This window comes from Mustelus asterias, chromosome 2 (assembly GCF_964213995.1).
Source record: "Mustelus asterias chromosome 2, sMusAst1.hap1.1, whole genome shotgun sequence".
Lineage (NCBI taxonomy): Eukaryota > Metazoa > Chordata > Chondrichthyes > Carcharhiniformes > Triakidae > Mustelus > Mustelus asterias.
In genome coordinates, this window is record NC_135802.1 from 62,377,923 (window position 1) to 62,396,351 (window position 18,429).

The 18,429-nt window shown below is 41.2% G+C and overlaps 1 protein-coding gene and 1 long non-coding RNA gene across 6 annotated transcripts in view; one reads left to right on the forward strand and one right to left on the reverse strand.

Moving 5' to 3' along the window:
• The window catches only part of egfra (epidermal growth factor receptor a (erythroblastic leukemia viral (v-erb-b) oncogene homolog, avian)), a 293,967-nt gene that overhangs the window by 207,424 nt on the left and 68,114 nt on the right, over positions 1-18,429 (reverse strand). The window lies entirely within an intron of this gene.
• The window catches only part of LOC144508430 (uncharacterized), a 113,376-nt gene continuing 96,031 nt past the window's right edge, over positions 1,085-18,429 (forward strand). For 2 of the 4 annotated variants that reach the window (XR_013500285.1, XR_013500283.1), the window contains exon 1: positions 1,085-1,378. This is a non-coding gene — a long non-coding RNA (uncharacterized LOC144508430). The remainder of the gene's footprint in view (positions 1,379-18,429) is intronic. The other 2 variants (XR_013500284.1, XR_013500282.1) reach the window with 1 other exon arrangement.

Below are 18,429 nucleotides of genomic sequence, written 5' to 3' on the forward strand. Positions count from 1 at the left end.
CCATCCGCTGCAGCGGGATGGGAAAATCCTGCCGGCGTGAATGGTGGTAACATTCCGGCCTCAGTGTTCAAACTTAAGACAATGCTTTCTTTTCTGAAGTAGACCATACAGAACCTTGCAAGTATTTGTAGCATAAATTCTATTTCTTTCTTTATTTTTACATGGGATGTGGCTGTCGCTACTATTTATTGTCTTTCAACTGATTGGCTTGCTAGGCCATTGCAGAAGACTTTGCTGTGGAATCTGGAGTGACATGTAGATCAGACCAGGGCCAAGATCTTCTGGCTGTTCATGCAAATGGGATCTTCTGGTTCCACCGATGGTGCACCCCTGCCGTGTTTTCTGGTGCCGTGGGATGGATTCAATAGGAAATCCCATTGCGAGACAATCCTGCTGCCAGCCAACTGTGGGCTGCCTCCTGCCGCCAAGGTATAGGCTGCAAGGAGGCCAGAGAAACTTGCCCCAGGTTCAGGGCAGCAGATTTCCTTCCCTAAAGACACTAATGAGCCACATGGGCTATTACAACAATTGATGATAGTCACTCATGGTCACCATTCTTGCGGAAGGCTAGCTTATATCATACCACAAGCGGCTGTGGTGGGCTTTGAACCCATGTCCCCAGAGCACTAGCTTGAGCATCTGGATTCTAGCCCAGTGACATTGCCACTACACCATCATCTCCCATGAGGTGACATATGATATATATGCAAACATTCAGTCTTCAGCTCACATTAACTTCTAAGGCTAACTAACTTAATAGCTAGTTCTTAGAACAATGACTTTATTTTTGCAACAAAATCACAGACATGTCAATCCAATATGAATGGAATTTAGGAGTACAGTATCAAATGCCTCCTGCAAGTCCAAGATGTTGCAATGTATTAATGGAATGCTGTAAATGAGTATAAACTAAACAAAGAGCTCTCTTTCAACAGAGCAATTCTAACTGCATCAACACTAATGCTGCTAATTATTCGAAGTTGATTTGTCGGTGGAGTCAGCTTGCAAATATTGGCTATATTCAATAGCCAGTTGTATAACACAGCCAAACATAACTCTGGATGACTTAAAACATTAGGGATGATCACCGACAAAACAGTTCTGTATGTAGAAGTTATTGGTTTGCTTCAAGCTTGTTACACTTTGAGCTAGTGTATGCTTTATAAAGCCCTGCAAATCTTGCACTTCACTGTCTTTTTTTGAGTGCTTATGATGAATTGTGATGGGGTGAATCCACCCCACGGCACCAGAAAACAGGGCAGGGGTGCACCATCGGTGGGACCAGAAGGTTCACAACATTCACTTTAGGTGAGAGTCTATCAGAATGGGCAATTAGTTAACACAATAAACTGCTGGAGGAAGAGGGAGAGAGGATTGGGTAAGTTGGTTCACACCAGCCTGTGATGTCTACTGCTGTAGAATATAATTTTTCCAGGAGTCAGGCAGTTTTGATGCCTCTCCTCAAGGCTTGAACCTCATCTACCTGTAGTTGTTCTTCAGCAGAGGAATGGATGAGTTGATAAATTGAATTAGGTTTAGTTTAATTTATGAGTATAACTTGCTGTCTGTTACAAAAAGTCATAAAAATGTACAAAAACTTCAGTTAGAAGTTACTTAATTATATATATCTATGATTCCTTTGTGTTGAATCGGTGGTGTTTCTTACTGTGGTTGATACTGTAGGAATATCACAGAAGTAGTTTTTATTTAAATGTTACTTATTCTTCAATCTTTCTATTATTTTATGTTCTGTGATTAATAAATTGTTAATTATCTTACTATTGAAAAAGTAATTTTTTTCTGGAGTATAGTATTATTAAGACACTTAATTAAGGTAAATACATAATATTTTCAATGAGATCAATGTGTTTTAAGCATCGCAAGTAGCGTCAGATGATCAAATGCCATGTGACCAACTGTCACATGATCAAATCTCCAAAGAAAATTTCAAACTAGAGTTGGCAGGCTATTGGTCACAATGAGTTTTGTGAGTTTTATATGTTAATAACTCCGTCTCCGTTTACATTTCCTGATGCCTTGGAAAGGCAGCCAGCATAATCAAGGACCCCACGCACCTTGGACATACTCTCTTCCACCTTCTTCTCGTCGAGAAAAAGATACAAAAGTCTGAGATCACATACCAACTGACTCAAGAACAGCCTCTTCCCTGCTGCCATCAGATATTTGAATGGACTTACCAGATATTAAGTTGATCTTTCTCGACACTCTAGCTATGACTGTAACACAACATTCTGCACTCTTTCCTTTCCTTCTTCCCTTTGTACCCAATTAACAGTATGTTTTGTCTGTATAGCGTACAAGAACAATACTTTTCATTGTATACCAACACATGTAACAATAATAAATCAAATCAAATAATATACTTCTATTAAATTAAATTTGGTTCATCAGGGATTAAATACACAGAGTAACCAGGTGATGGGAGATGCAAATTAGATCTGAATGAAAAAGCTGGAGCCATGGTGCTCCCTGTGATCACGTCAACTGAAGACAGTAAAAATTTATTAAAAACATCCCAGCAAACATTGATATAAGAGTTGGATTGGATCAACTGAGCTCAGCAATGGTCAGCTTATAGAAGCCTTGTTCTAGGCAGGTGGTGACAGGTTTGATGGCAGTTTAGTTGGTCGATTCTTAGGCTCAAATTGCAGGGACGGGATCAGAACTCAAGTGCATGGTTTCTTGCCAAGTATAAACAAAGGAAGCAAACAGCTTAAATTGGAAGATGAAGTAAAAGCAAAGAACGGAGTGAAAGTGTTCGCTTTTTAGGCTTCAGGTTCAAAAAATTGCTGGTTCGAAAAGTTATATATTGTCCACAACAGGAACCAAGTCATCTGTTTTGTTATTTATGTTGTAAAACAAGCTACCATTCATTGTAATTATAACTCTGATAGTGTTGGAGAAAAACAAATTAGCTTGTTGATTGATATTTGGCCATGTCTCACTAAAATACTCTTTATTCATATAAATAATGGGGATAACAATGTGATGAAAACATAGAAACATATAAACTAGAAGCAGGAGTAGGCCATTTGGCCCTTCGAGCCTGCTCTGCTATTTACTTTGATCATGGCTGATCATCAAATTTAATATCCTGATTCCCGCATATTCTTTGATCCTTTTAGCCCCAAGAGCTATATCTAAATTCTTCTTGAAATCACACAATGTGTGACTTCACAAGTGGGGTGACAATACCCAGTCATAGAACAAATACTTTATCATGTAGATTCCAGCTCATGTTATTTCAGGGCATAGGAATTGGCTGTAAAGGTATACCCCTATTTTTAAAGGGATACAAAATTTCTTTACAACCATCGATACTGCAGTGGATATTTCCTTAAATTCAGTCAAGCATTAAAAGGTTTGAAATTTCAAAATGACAGGCTGATGAATGCAATGGTAACAATTACATGCAGATTCTTTATAGTGAAAATCTTGAGTGTTATGTATCATACAAAATACCGCATAATAAGGAAGAAAATTGCAGTCTTTAGTTACTGATGGCAGACAAATGGCTATCGTTCTTGTAACTGTTGACAATCTGAAAAACACTTTCTTTAGTCAAACACATCCTTTGCTTTGGAACTTCTTGCCATGCCATCTATCCACTATTTCTTAAATAAGTTTTTCCAAATAAATTTCAAACCACTATCAACCAGAGATTAAGGTCATTATTGTTGCATCCATTCCAAGCCTTCCAGAAATATTGCCAAGAGGACAAAAATGTGCAGGGTGACCCATCTATTGGGAGGTAGTGCAGCAATTTGTTTAATTGACACCACTCTGACTGGGAATCTTGCCACACATCTGTGGAATTCTCCTATTTTGAAATTAAGTGTCTGTCCCGCTGACTAGAATAGTGGGATCCCGTGCCTGATTCTGCACTTGAAAAATCAATAATTATGCACAGGTGAGTTCCCCTCCAACTCTCCTTTTGATTTGATTTTGATTTGATTTGATTTATTATTATCACATGTATTAACATACAGTGAAAAGTATTGTTTCTTGTACGCTATACAAAGCATACCATTCATAGAGAAGGAAACGAGAGAGTGCAGAACGTAGCTAGAGAAAGATCAACTTAATGCAAGGTGACAGATTAGTCCGCCCACCCTCATCTGGCAGTTTCAGAGGTCCTGGTGCCATATTTAAACACCAGTCCAGTACTCTCACTCTCCCCAACCCACCTGTCTTCACCAGACTGCGCAGGATGTCAGCAACTCAGAGGGAAAAGCAGCTTCAAGAATAAGTCTGTTCCTTGTTTCATTCACCTTTCCCCACTGAGTCCATCACTTGCAAAGTGCCCATTCCCCACTTAGACCTCTACCCACCACCTCTGGAGTCTTCATCCATTCCTCTCCAGTAAACAATATGGCTTCCTTTTGACCTCCTTGTTTGTGAGCTTTTCATGCAGCGTTGTCAGGATCCAGTTTCCCTCCCCTCAGTCTTCTCTCTGCCTTCCATTGCTCTTCTTCTTCTTCATCCACCTCTTTGCCTCACAGCCTGCCATTGTGAGTCTTCGCCATCCCTCCATATAAAATCAGAAGCAAGAATCAAACAATTATGCAGATTTGGACTTATGCTGTCGCTGTGTGGGTTCTTTTAATCACAAAGTAATGAAATGGTAAATACAATGATTTGCACTTGCACTGCCCTTCTTCCACATCATCCCTCTGGCCTTCATCAAAACACTCCACCGCCCCGCACCCTCACCTTGCACTCCACCCCCAGCTGAACTTCGGACCTTTGTCAAGGTGGTTGCATGAGTCCTGCAGCACAGTGCTGTCCAGGCAGACACTGGTGTGTGGCACCAGGAAGGCAGGAGACCCTTGTACTCCCCAACCCCAGGAGCAATACTGTACTGAGACAGTGACACAGGAGGGTCACAGTGCTGTTCATGAAGACCAGTTTGTCTTGGAGATAGAGGGCAGGAACCAGTTTACCCCGGCAGAGTGGTGAATAACACTGCACTATGACAGAAAGCTTTGTTGCACTCACCCCAAAGTCTCTTGCCAACTGAGGATAGTCTTGTGAACACCATTCTTTAGTAACTGAGTTTGATGCTGAAGATTTTTTAATTTAGTTTTATTCATTCATGGGCCAGCATTTATTGCCCATCCTTAGTTCCCCTAGATACATCTGAGTAGCTTGCTAGGCCATTTCAGAGGGCAGCTGAGAGTCAAACACATTGTTGTGGCTCTGGAGTCACACATAGGCCAGACCAGGTAAGGATGGCAGATTTGCTTCCTTAAAAGGATGTTACTGAACAAGATGGGGCTTGTACAACAATCAATGATAGTTTCATGATCACCATTACGGAGGCTAGCTTTAGATTCCAGATTTATTAATTGCATTTAAAATCGGGATTTGAACCCGGGTCCCCAGAACATTAGGTGCGCTTCTGGATTAATAGTCTAGCGATAATACCACTAGGCCGTTGCCTCCCCCTTAAAGTGATTTCCTGCTGGCATGATGCAAGATTGGAAGGTCTGACGGGATACTGACACCCAGCTGTTTTAATGAATATTCATGAGGTGCAGATAACTGTAAACAGTATTTGCGCCAGCTGCTAGCAATATGACCAACCTGCCATTAACACAACTGCAACATAATTCTACGCTGTCAGGTTTTTATCTTTTTGGCTCCCGCCAGATACTCCACGCCCACCACCCACGGGTTGAGAGAATTCCACCCAATGAATCGCAATACTGTACCAAGGCACCATTGAATTTGATGTACAACAAGGTGATGATCCAGGAGAGAGATTCAAATCTTAAGGACACTGAGCAATTATTCAAGTTAGTTGAAATGTTTACAGCCATCATCTAAAATTTTTATCCATACAAGATCATACACCATTGATTAAAACAGAAAAATTGCTCAGTTGATTCAGAATATTCAGTATAAATAAATCAAAAACTAACTAGGCTGTAAGAAACATGAACAGCGGGTATTGCCTCACCATGTCAACATCACTTCAATTAAATTTCTTATCATCTCTATAAAAGATCTGCAGCAAAAATGGTTTTAAGAATTTTGAGAACGCACACTTAGAATTGTAAATGTCAAATGAGCTATTCCAATCGCCAAAGTTTTGTCCAAACCAACTTCATTTCAACAACATAAACATTCTTTGTTTGCAATGCTTCACCCCATTTGTTCAAACTTTCCTTAATCCAAACATGTATTAGATTTTGTGGGTGGAAAACTATCCCCAAGGGCATCAGCAAAAGTCATCATCTGTTGTTATCTTCTGCTATTATCCATGAATAGATCAGCCATGATCTAATTGAAAGGTGGAGCAGGCTCGAGGGGCCCGAAGGCCTACTTCTGCCTCTAGCTCTTATGTTCTTATGTTACCATAAAGGATTCAACAATGGACCACCAAGATGTACCTATTTTCTAACATCCCATAAACATTTCATACATTGTCCAAAAGTCTGGTAACCAGCAATCTTTCTTGCATAGTTTAAGAAAACTGTCAATAAGTATGAAAGAGTGGCTGATGTAAATTAGACAACAATTTTCCATCCTTGGAAAAACTACACAGCCTTTAACTGGTCCAATAATTATTGGCAACTCACCATATCCATCAACTGCAATCTAAGTGACACTCTAAATTTCCAATATGCAAATAACAACAAGCAAAAAAAAAGCCACCTCTGAACAGTTCAAGTTAAGTCTACTTTGAATTGTAATCTATTTGTAATTTGTAATCCAAATGCCATAATACATATATTAGTGAGAAATGTAGTGGGAAATTTGGTGGTAAAATAGGTTAGACACTAGCCATTCATTCATGTGGCGGATGTCAAATACATCCGACAAAGATGAAACAACAAAGAGAGCAGACCATAATCTAGTCTACATATCAAGATAGTGCTTCAATGTCAGAACTATTTCAAAGAATTAAAACTAAGACCAAGATATTGACTATAGTTAGCTAATATTTTTGCTAAGTCGAATAGTTGACAAAGGACAGTCTTACCCTGATTTGCAAAATATTATAGCTCTGTTAATTTTTTGTGTCTGTCTTAAAATTGATTGTGAATAGATATAATTTAAATGAATCCATTTGGGTTTCATGAGGAAGGCAATCTACAACTGTAAAGTGTCCTGATTGGTGTCAGAGGTAGGGGAGAGCCCGTCAGCTGATTTAAGACATTTCCATTGATGGCCTATATTTACAAATGAAGTTGCAAAATAAAATTTTTCTCATCTTTTAAGTCTTTAAATGCTTGAAAAATTTGCAGCTGACTGCAAGATTGTCTGGAGTTTTTCACAAAACTAAGTTATTTGATGTGCAAGTCAAACGTCAAAAGTAAAATGAAGTTAATAGACAAAATGAGGGACTGCTTTTTTCATTCCTTAGTTGGAAAGTTCAAATTGATAAATGACAGAATTTCCTTTCTAGTGGGAATTTCTTTGTTCTTGTCTGTTCTAAGGTTCCCTAGAAACAGAAAGATTTCTGAATCTTTGTTCTGGTCTCAATGAATTCTTTAGTTTTTATAAGAGTAAATATTAGCTATATCCTGAACAATATAGTTTTGGTTAATATGGTCTTACAGTGTGGCAATTTCGTCCTTTCAGAGTGGACAGGAGTCTGAGGAAAATACCCATTTAATACCATAGAGAGGCCATCGTCACTCCGGTGCCAAGTGATTTCCTCTGCAGCACAGAGTTTTACCAGTTTCAGATGCAGACCTGCTTTTGGAAACTGCCCTTTGGCCGTGAACCCAAGTAAAGTCCTGGGGGAATGTCTGACTTGTAACATCTACTTGGCTGATGTATTGCTTCTCAAAAAAATAAGGACTTGCATCTATAAAGCAACGTTCACAACCTTTAGATGTCTTAAACTGCTTTACATCAAATGAAATGCTGCTATTGTTGAAATGTAGGAAATGCGGCAGACAATTTGCAAACAGCAGGATCCCACAAACCACAATGTGGTAATGATCCGATAGACAAACTGATGTTTAAAATGATATTGGGTGAGGAATAAATATTGGCTGGTGCATGGGAAACACTCTCTGCTCTACCTTGGAACAATACCATGCCCATCGGACAGGTTTAATGTCTCAGCAAAGGTACACCTTGAACAGTGCAGCACTCCCTTAGAGTTGTAATGGACTCTCAGCCTAGATCATGGGCAAAATTATGAGCCTGCATTCACCATCTGTGAGGTTGCCGGCGGGGCTGAAGATTTGGAAGTTGCAGTTCTCCCTGGTGAGAATGCGAGTTCAGATCTTCTCTGTCCCTCGCTGGCAACATCATCAGGTTCACGCCTATTTGCATACATTTTAATTTCATTAAACACCCTTGCCAGCAGCTTACAAAGGGTTCACACAGATGTGAACCTGTTGTGAGAGTCTCCCGGGGGGGTGGGGGGGTAACTATAACTCCCAGGGGATGAGGGACATGGCCAGGCAGTATCCTGACACTGCTCCTTGGCACAGATGGGAACTGAGGTTGGCACCAACCTGACAGTGCCAACCTGTGCCACAAGGCGGGCCCCAGTTGGAGCCTCAATGTGTGTGTGGGATGGGGGAGGGGTAATGCAGCTGTGGTTGTAGAACAGGAATGATCCGGCAAGCAGGGGATGCCAGTGATGGCCGTTGCTGGGGTGAGGGGTGAATGGGAGGGGGTGATGATGGCGGGGGCGGGAGTCTGAGTGAATACTGGCTCCGATCATCCAATCAGCGGTGGGGAGGGGAGCCCCTGAGGCCTAAGTGGTGGGATGGGGACAGGCTTATTGCAGTTCTGATCACCTTTGAAGATGGCGCCCTTTTCTCTGAGCAACCGGGTTTCGCTGGTATGTTTAGGCCCCGCCCCCACTATGATGGTGTGAATCATGCCCCCTTGATTCTTGTTTTGGCAGTGTGGTAGAATCTAGAGAGAAACATGTTGGTTTTATCTCCAGAAACAACACTCTGCCATTTTTCGGGAAGATTTCTCCCAGTGTGTTCAAGTCTTCCCCAAACCTGAGAGTTGGGAATTGAACATACAAGTGACTCAGAGATTAGAATACAACCAACTGAACTGTGGCTGACAGCCAAACTGCAGAGTTATCTTTTTTTTACCCTGTATAAACAAATGTAATTACATTGCACCAAGTTTAAATTTTGTATCTATCTACTTTCAGTACAATATTAAACAGACAATACAGAAATTAGAATCAATTCATTCTATATTTCATCATCAGTTTGCCATTAAGAGACAAGTGTACCCCAGCATTTCAAATGAACACAAATCTGCCCCTACTAACAAGCAGGACTGCATCTGGACTTTGATTATGAAGATGAAATGTTGTTCCATCATCTTATCAACAGCCCCAACTCTATAGTCCACACTAAACATTTGGAGCTCAACCAATTTGCACCTTTATGATGGTTTTTACAGCCATGAAGATTATTTCAATGTCAACTAGCTGCGGGCTGAACTAACCTAGAGGCCATTTATACACCATAAAAGGTATATTTACATTTCGAACAATAGATTAAGACCTCGTACCACAAATTCGATGAAAATGATGCAATCACACTCCCATCTGCACCGCAATTATGAATTGGAAGACACAAGTTCTCTTCTGTCTACACCACAGTTATAAACCTGGGCTGGATCTCAATTCTTCCAGTCAAAGATCACCAAATTATCCAATGTACTGAATCAACAAGCAGTTCACTCGATAACAAGTCTATCCATATACAGCAATTACTGGTAGTGCATTGGCTGCCTTGAAGAGGAATCTTCAAAATGACATGCGGTTCTTACTTGCTCAGTCATGTCGGGAGCACCATTTTTGCCTGGAGCCACTGTACAGCTCCTTGCGCTCCACCCAACTTCAGTCTTCCTGAGTCAAGTAATAGGAATTGATTTCCAATCACAGCATATTGTACATTAGTCCATTACATCTGAGCAAACGTATGAGGAGAAAAAGCATGATATCAGAAGTAAGAAAAAAACAGGATGTTCAGGCTCTCCAGCTCTTGAATGCAAAGGGCATCGTTCAACTTAAAACAGAGTGCTTTCTTTTACTTCTAATCATATTCTCAAGTTTTATTATTTAAGGATTTGTTGAGAACAGTTTTAAAGTTTAAAGTGTATTTATCAGTGTCAAAAGTAGGCTTACATTAACACTGCAATGAAGTTACTGTGAAAATCCCCTAGTCGCCACATTCCAGCTCCTGTTCAGGTACACGGAGGGAGGATTTAGCATGGCCAATGCACCTAACCAGCACGTCTTTCTGACTGTGGGAGGAAACTGGAGCCCAGAGGAAACCCATGCAGACACGAGGAGAACGTGCAGAGTCCGCACAGACAGCTACTCAAGCTGGGAAGTGAACCCGGGTCCCTGGAGCAGTGCTAACCACTGTGCCACCTGCTCAAGCACAATCTTATTAATCCTTTTCATATGTAGGATTACATACATAGGATATAGGGTGCAGGAACAGGCCATTTGGCCCAACCAATCCATGCTGGCGTTTATGCTCCATTCGCGTTACCTCCCATGTTTCGACATCTAAATATGCCATCGGAGCCCTTTATTTCCTCCTTCCTAGTATGCTTGTCCAGATTCCCCTTAAATGCAGCCAAACTATTTGCTTCAGCCACTTCCTGTGGTAGGGTGTTTTCACCACTCTTTGGGGAAGAGGTTCCTTCTGAATTCCCTGTTGGATTTCTTGGTAAATATCTGATATTGATGAACTCCAGTTGTACTGTTCCCCAAAAGAGGAAACATTCTATCTCTAACCAGTCTATCAAAACCTTTCAGAATTTTAAAGATGTCAGTTAGGTCACCCTTCAGCCATCTTTTCTCTAGATACATAGGTTGTGGAAGGTTACAACAGAGTAACACATTCACAAATCCTAGATTGCATAAGCCAGGCTTGTATTTCCTGGAATATAGAAGGCTAAGGGTGATTTGATAGAGGTTTTCAGGATTTTGAAAGGAATTGATAGGGTGGATAGAGATCAACTTTTTTTGGTGGGGCAGTCTATGACAAGGCCATTCAGGAAAAGAGTTAGGAAAATCTCATGCAAAAAGTGCTGGGGTGGCACAATGGTTAGCAGTGCTGCCTCACAGCACCAGGGACCTGACCAGCTTGGGTCACTGTCTGTGCGGAGTCTGTACGTTCTCCCAGTGTCTGCATGGGTTTCCTCCGGGTGCTCCGGTTTCCTCCCACAGTCCAAAGATGTGCAAGTTAGGTGAATTGACTATGATAAATTGTCCATTAGTGTCAGGGGGATTAGCAGGGTAAATATATGCAGGGACAGGGCCTGAGTGGGATTGTTATCTGTGCAGCACAATGGACCGAATGGCCTCCTTCTGCACTGTAGGGATCCTATGATTCTAAGTGGCAGAAGCACTGAAATCCCTCCCACAAAGAACAATCAATCTTAGCTCAAATCTGGAATCAATAGATTTTTGCTAGATGAGGGTATGAAAGGATACGGTGCAAATACAGTGGGAGTTACAATACAGACCAGCCATGGTCCTGTTAAATGGAAGAACATGCTTAAGGGATTTGATGTCTTGCTCCTACTCCTATATCCTGCTAATCAGACTATGTGGCAAAGTCAGCAATCTAGCCAATCTTCTAATCCCAGTCGAGGGTTATTACAGTTCAGAACATGTAAGAAGAGAAAGTTAAAATAAACAATAGTTGTCAAGCAACACATCATAAACAACTCAAAATTAGCAAAGGAAATTTTGTCATAAAATGAAGAGCTTTCTGGAGTAGATTCAAAGTTTTCACACCATGTTGACGAGAGGTTACTGCTAAGATTGGCAGATTGCTACAATAGAAACTATACTGACAAATGGGCATGTTGATGCAGAACTGGCAACTGGCTGGCTGCCTTCAGTTGTTCACTGGAACGCACAGACCTAAGAAAAACTTTGGTAAGATTACAGCACTGAGAGAACGTATAGTTCATTTCAATATTGACATTAATAAATTGAAAGGATCATTGGTTTATTAAGATAGCCGGCTGAAGCTGAACATTCTCTGTGTTTTAACCGATTAATCGCAGCGATATGAAACCTCCTTGGGATTAATACATGAAGAGTCTTTCTTAACCAGGTTCCAATTACATTTCTCTAATAAAACATATGCTGCAGCAGTTTATCAGTATTGCTACAGGCAAATTCCAAACCTTGGTACGATTGTACAGTTAACTATTTACTGTTAATTTTAGAAAGTACAAATGTTTATGGTTATTGAAAAAAAGTAACTCGATGCAAAAAATAAAGCAAAAAGGGCTTTAATATCTGGTGCAAACACTAAAATTCCTGGAGCGAAATTAACCAATGAACTGACTTGCATAAAAGATTGTAGGAAGCTTGTGCAAGATGTTTGTGCTTGTGATAATCATAATGATTGGCAACCATCAGGTTAACAGCAATAACTATTCATTAACCAACTCAAACTATGTACAGGGTGTTTCAATATGTGTCTTCTCCATTTCACTCCAGGACAATTCTGATGGTAAAAGCCTGTGCTCAGCCACGGGATTTGCGCGCTCCCATCCCATTGGGCGATTGGGTCACACGGCCCTTCGAACACTTGCTCCTTAAAGAGGCTTGCTACTATACTGCTGTTTAATAATATTAGGTCATAATGTCTGGACTCCCCAGTGTATCCCAAACTTACACAGCAATTGTCCAGAAATGTTAACTTGCTCTGGGCAATTATGCTGCACAGTGAACCATCCGAAAATGCAATTTAGGTTGCTAACTTTGGATGGTTCCAACAGGATTGCACTAATGATTTCTCTGTAAAAGTTTGAAGAAAATCTCTTGTAACTTCTGCACAACTATTTCAAACACCCAGACCGATCCCCACCCCTGACATTCATTCATTCTCTCCCCACCCTGACCCCCCAAATGCTCCCCCCTGGACCTGAACTGACTCTCTCTCTCCACGCCCACACCTCCCCTCACCCCACCACCCCCGGTGTCCGACCCCTCTACCCTGATGCCTACACCCCCTGGTATTCAATCCTGCCCATAAATCCTATTGACTGGGAAGGCAAAGGGACGGCTGGTAAGTGGCACGCTTTCAAAAGTGTGTTAACCAGGGTTCAGGGTAAACACATTCCGCTTAGAGTGAAGGGCAAGGCTGGCAGAAGTAGGGAACCCTGGATGACTCGGGATATTGAGGCCCTGGTCAAGAAGAAGAAAGAGGCATATGACATGCATAGGCAGCTGGGATCAAGTGAATCCCTTGAAGAGTATAGGGGGCGTAGGAGTAGAGTTAAGAGAGAAATCAGGAGGGCAAAAAGGGGACACGAGATTGTTTTTGCAGATAAGGCAAAGGAGAATCCAAAGAGTTTCTACAAATACATAAAGGGCAAAAGAGTAACACGGGAGAGAGCAGGGCCTCTTAAGGATCAACAAGGTCATCTATGTGCGGATCCACAAGAGATGGGTGAGATCCTAAATGAATATTTCTCGTCAGTATTTACGGTTGAGAAAAGCATGGATGTTAGGGAACTTGGGGAAATAAATAGTGATGCCTTGAGGAGTGTACACACTACAGAAAAGGAGGTGCTGGAAGTCTAAAAGCGCATCAAGGTAGATAAATCCCCGGGACCTGATAAGGTATATCCCAGGACATTGAGGGAGGCTAGGGAGGAAATTGCGGGTCCCCTAGCTGAGATTTTGAATCATCGATAGTCACGGGTGAGGTGCCTGAAGATTGGAGAGTGGCAAATGTTGTGCCTTTGTTTAAAAAGGGCTGCAGGGAATAGCCTGGGAACTACAGGCCAGTTAGCCTCACATCTCTGGTGGGTAAATTGTTGGAAGGTATTTTGAGAGACAGGATCTACAGGCATTTAGAGATGCAAGGTCTGATTAGGGACAGTCAGCATGGCTTTGTGAGTGGAAAATCATGTCTCACAAATTTGATTGAGTTTTTTGAAGGGGTAACCAAGAAGGTAGATGAGGGCAGTGCAGTTGATGTTGTCTACATGGACTTTAGCAAGGCCTTTGACAAGGTACCACACGGTAGGTTGTTGCATAAAGTTAAATCTCACGGGATCCAGGGTGAGGTATCTCAATGGATACAAAATTGGCTTCTTGACTGAAGCCAGAGGGTGGTTGTAGAGAATTGTTTTTCAAACTGGAGGCCTGTGACCAGTGGTGTGCCTCAGGGATCAGTGCTGGGCCCACTGTTATTTGTCATTTATATTAATGATTTGGATGAGAATATAGGGGGCATGGTTAGTAAGTTTGCAGATGACACCAAGATTGGTGGCATAGTGGACAGTGAAGAAAGTTATCTCCAATTGCAACGGGATCTTGATCAATTGGGCCAGTGGGCTGATGGATGGAAGATGGAGTTTAATTTAGGCAAGTGCGAGGTGATGCATTTTGGTAGATTGAAACAGGGCAGGACTTACTCAGTTAATGGTAGGACATTGGGGAGAGTTACAGAACAAAGGGATCTAGGGGTACATGTTCATAGTTCCTTGAAAGTGGAGTCACAGGTGGACAGAGTGGTGAAGAAGGCATTCAGCATGCTTGGTTTCATCGGTCAGAACATTGAATACAGGAGTTAGAATGTCTTGTTGAAGTTGTACAAGACATTGGTAAGGCCACACTTGGAATACTGTGTGCAATTCTGGTCACCCTATTATAGAAAGGATATTATTAAATTAGAAAGAGTGCAGAAAAGATTTACTAGGATGCTACCGGGACTTGATGGATTGAGTTATAAGGAGAGGCTGGATAGACTGGGACTTTTTTCTCTGGAGCGTAGGAGGCTGAGGGGTAATCTTATAGAGGTCTATAAAATAATGAGGGGCACAGATCAGCTAGATAGTCAATATCTTTTCCCAAAGGTAGGGGAGTCTAAAACTAGAGGGCATAGGTTTAAGGTGAGAGGGGAGAGATACAAAGTGTCCAGAGGGGCAATTTTTTCACACAGAGGGTGATGAATGTCTGGAACAAGCTGCCAGAGGTAGTAGTAGAAGCAGGTACAATTTTGTCTTTTAAAAAGCATTTAGATAGTTACATGGGTACGATGGGTATAGAGGGATATGGGCCAAATGCGGGCAATTGGGATTATCTTAGGGGTTTAAAAAAAAGGGCGGCATGGACAAGTTGGGCTGAAGGGCCTGTTTCCATGCTGTAAACCTCTATGACTCTATAACTCTATGACTTACTTTAAACACAAATCTTCTTCCTAGTCTGTTATTTTTAGTTGGACCTTTAAACTGACCAGCTCTACAGCAGCTAGTTCAGTAAAAAAGGGGCATGGCTTCCTTTGGCTCTCTTAGATATTGACGTTAGGTTTCAGAGACAGCTCCACAGCCTGGACTGTGCCCATTTTGAATCACAAGGTCGGGCGAAACAGGCACAGGTGAAATCTGATGCAGGTTAGTAGGTATGGAGAGGTACTCTGACACTGATTGCCACTCCAAGGATGTTACAGCCCATTATTTATCTTTGCCCAACAGTAGTATCGTTTAGATGCCAAACTGAAAACTCTTGCAAAATAAGGCCTCCTATATTCTCATCCAAATCATTAATATAAATGTCAAATAACAGTGAACTTTAAGAGAAAACATTGGTTGCATTGAGGCAACTAAGATTGAAATACCATGCACTTCAAAAACAAAATGCACGAAGTTCACAGAAATTATTTTATACCATTTCAGTCTTCTATAACAGCTGATTCGCTGAATTCCTCTGCATTATAACATTTCAATGAGCAAAAATGTCTCTCCAAGTTGCTCATAATTAAATATTGACAGCACTTCAAAATTTACTGCATTTGGTTCTGAAGTTGTGAAAGGTGCAATATTAGTTTTCTCCTTAAAAATGAAGCAATTTCATCTTCAAGATTATCTAGCATTCATTTGTCACTATACTATAGTTGCAGCACTTCACTTTCACATAGATTTAACATTTAATTTAATATTTATTAGTGTCACAAGTAGGCTTACATTAACACTGCAACGGGTTAAAAGTTTCTGTGATGATATTTCTTTCTTCAAGAGGCAGCTTTCTATATTCAAGAGGCGGCTAGATATAACACTTGGGGTGAATGAGATCAAAGGTTATGGGGAGAAAGCAGGATTAGGCTATTGAGTTGGACAATCAGCCATGATCGTGATGAATGACGGAGCAGGCTCAAAGGGCCAAATGGCCCCCTCCTGCTCCTATCTTCTATATTTTTATGTTTCCCATGTACGAGATAACAAGTTTGTAGTTAGACGTCTTCTTCAAAACAAAATGCAAAAGGAAAGCCCTTGTATCTACAAAGAAGCCAGCTGAGTAGAGCTCAGTTATTATCTACGCTTCATTTCCACGTGATGAACTTTATTCCAAGTTCTGGTAGAAACTAATGCATGCATATTAACTCAAATATAAACAGTGTATCAAGTGCATTAAAGAGTTTTCCAACAACAATGTAATTGTTTGATACTTCAGCTCCATGGCACTCTCTAACTTCTATGAATGTTCTGTTAAATTGTAGTACATAAAGAATTATTGATTTCTCTGCAGCATTAAACAACCAGCTGTTATTTTTTAATCAATACTCAAAAATAGCAAACTGGACATTGTCATCATGGATTTCACACATCAAAGCACTCCAGAACTACTGTCCACAGTTGAGTTGCACCATGGGGCCCATTGCTCATTAAAATGCACCAGTCACCATCCCAACGGTTATCGCCGTAACTGGATAAGGATTACTTACTGTAGCCATTGGTTTTATATGGACTTAGAACTAATAACATTTAACCAAAAGCACAGAGTCTAAGGTTCCAACTTTTGCAAAACCTTGTGCACAATATATAATGTAATGTTTCTAGTTTCAATGATCTTACAGAATTAGGGCACAAACTCAGTGGGATTTCATTCTAGGGATTTATAGTATGGTAAGTGAAACCTTTGCAGCCACATGACTATATACCAGATTTTAATGAAACTGTGTGGAGTTTGCACTTTCTCCCCGTCTCTGCATGGGTTTCCTCCGGGTGCTCCAGTTTCCTCCCACATTCCAAAGACGTGCTGGTTAGGTGGATTAGCCATGCTAAATTGCCCCTTAGTGTCAGGAGGATTAGCAGGGTAAATATGTGGGGTTACAGGGATAAGGCCTGGGTGGGATTGCTGTTGGTGCGGGCTAGATGGGCCAAATGGCCTCCTTCTGCACTGTAGGGATTCTATGAAATTACTATTCGATAGAAATTAGTTAAGTGTCAGCCTGAAGTTGTGAAAGGTGCAATATTAGTTTTCTCTGGTATTTAACTGGTATTACCCTTGTTTCTTGGTCAGGAAATCATTGATTTAAATTCCATGCCAGAATGTGAACTCTGATTTAGATTGATATTTCAATGTAGTACTAAAGGAATGCTGCATCATTGGCTATAAAAAAAACATTAAGCTGAGGTCAATTTTGCCAGTTCAGGTGGACCTTAAAGATCCATGCTACTATTTGCAGAGCAGGGAGTGTTCTGACCTGCATGCCTCCCTCAGCTAACATCACCAAGCGATCAATCATCATACAGTCTATGGAGCTATGCAAAATGGCTTCCGTATTTACCCACAGAACAAGAGTAATTGAACTATGTAATTATTTGGCTTTTAGGTGCGTTCGAACATTTGAAAGGCATAATGAACATTACAAAAATCCAAATGTCTTCCCCTTGATTTAAGTGGATAGCCAGTAGGGTTTGTATAGTACTTGTAATGTAGAAAAAACAGACACTAAATACACCACAGAAACATAATTAGGCAGAAATCAGCACTGAGCAAAATGAGGGGCAAATGAAAGCTTTGTTCGAGGTTGGTTTTAAAGTGGAGCTTAAGAAAGTGAGGTGGGGATAGAATGATTCAGGGAGGGAATGCAGAATATTGGGACTAGATGGCTGAAAGCTTGGCTATCGATACTGTGACTAAGGAATGGGAGGCGCACATAAAAACTGGTGGAGCACAGGGCTCGGAGGACTTTAGGACTGGTGACTATTACGGAGGTAGAGGAGAGGAAGTCATTAAGGGATTTAAATGTGCAGATAATAATTTTAAACTTGAAACATTGGGGCACAAAGAGCCACTGGTAGTGAGCACAGGAGTGACAGTTGAGCGAGATTTAGTGTGTGGGTGGGATATGGGCAACAGAACTTAGGATAAACTGGATTTAATGGAGCACGGAAGGTCGGAGGTCAGCCAACAGAGCATCGGAATGATCAAGGCTGGGGGTGACCAAGATATGGATGACAGTTTCAGCACCTGGTCTGAGGCAGGGAAGGAAGTAGGTGACATTCTAGAAGTAGATGGTCGGTCACCTCTTTCTTGGTGAAGAGGAAACACAGCTTGCAATCAAATTGGACAAGATCAAAAACAGTCAGTATCAGCGGAACATAATGGCTGCAGAGACTGAGATAGTGGCCAAAGAT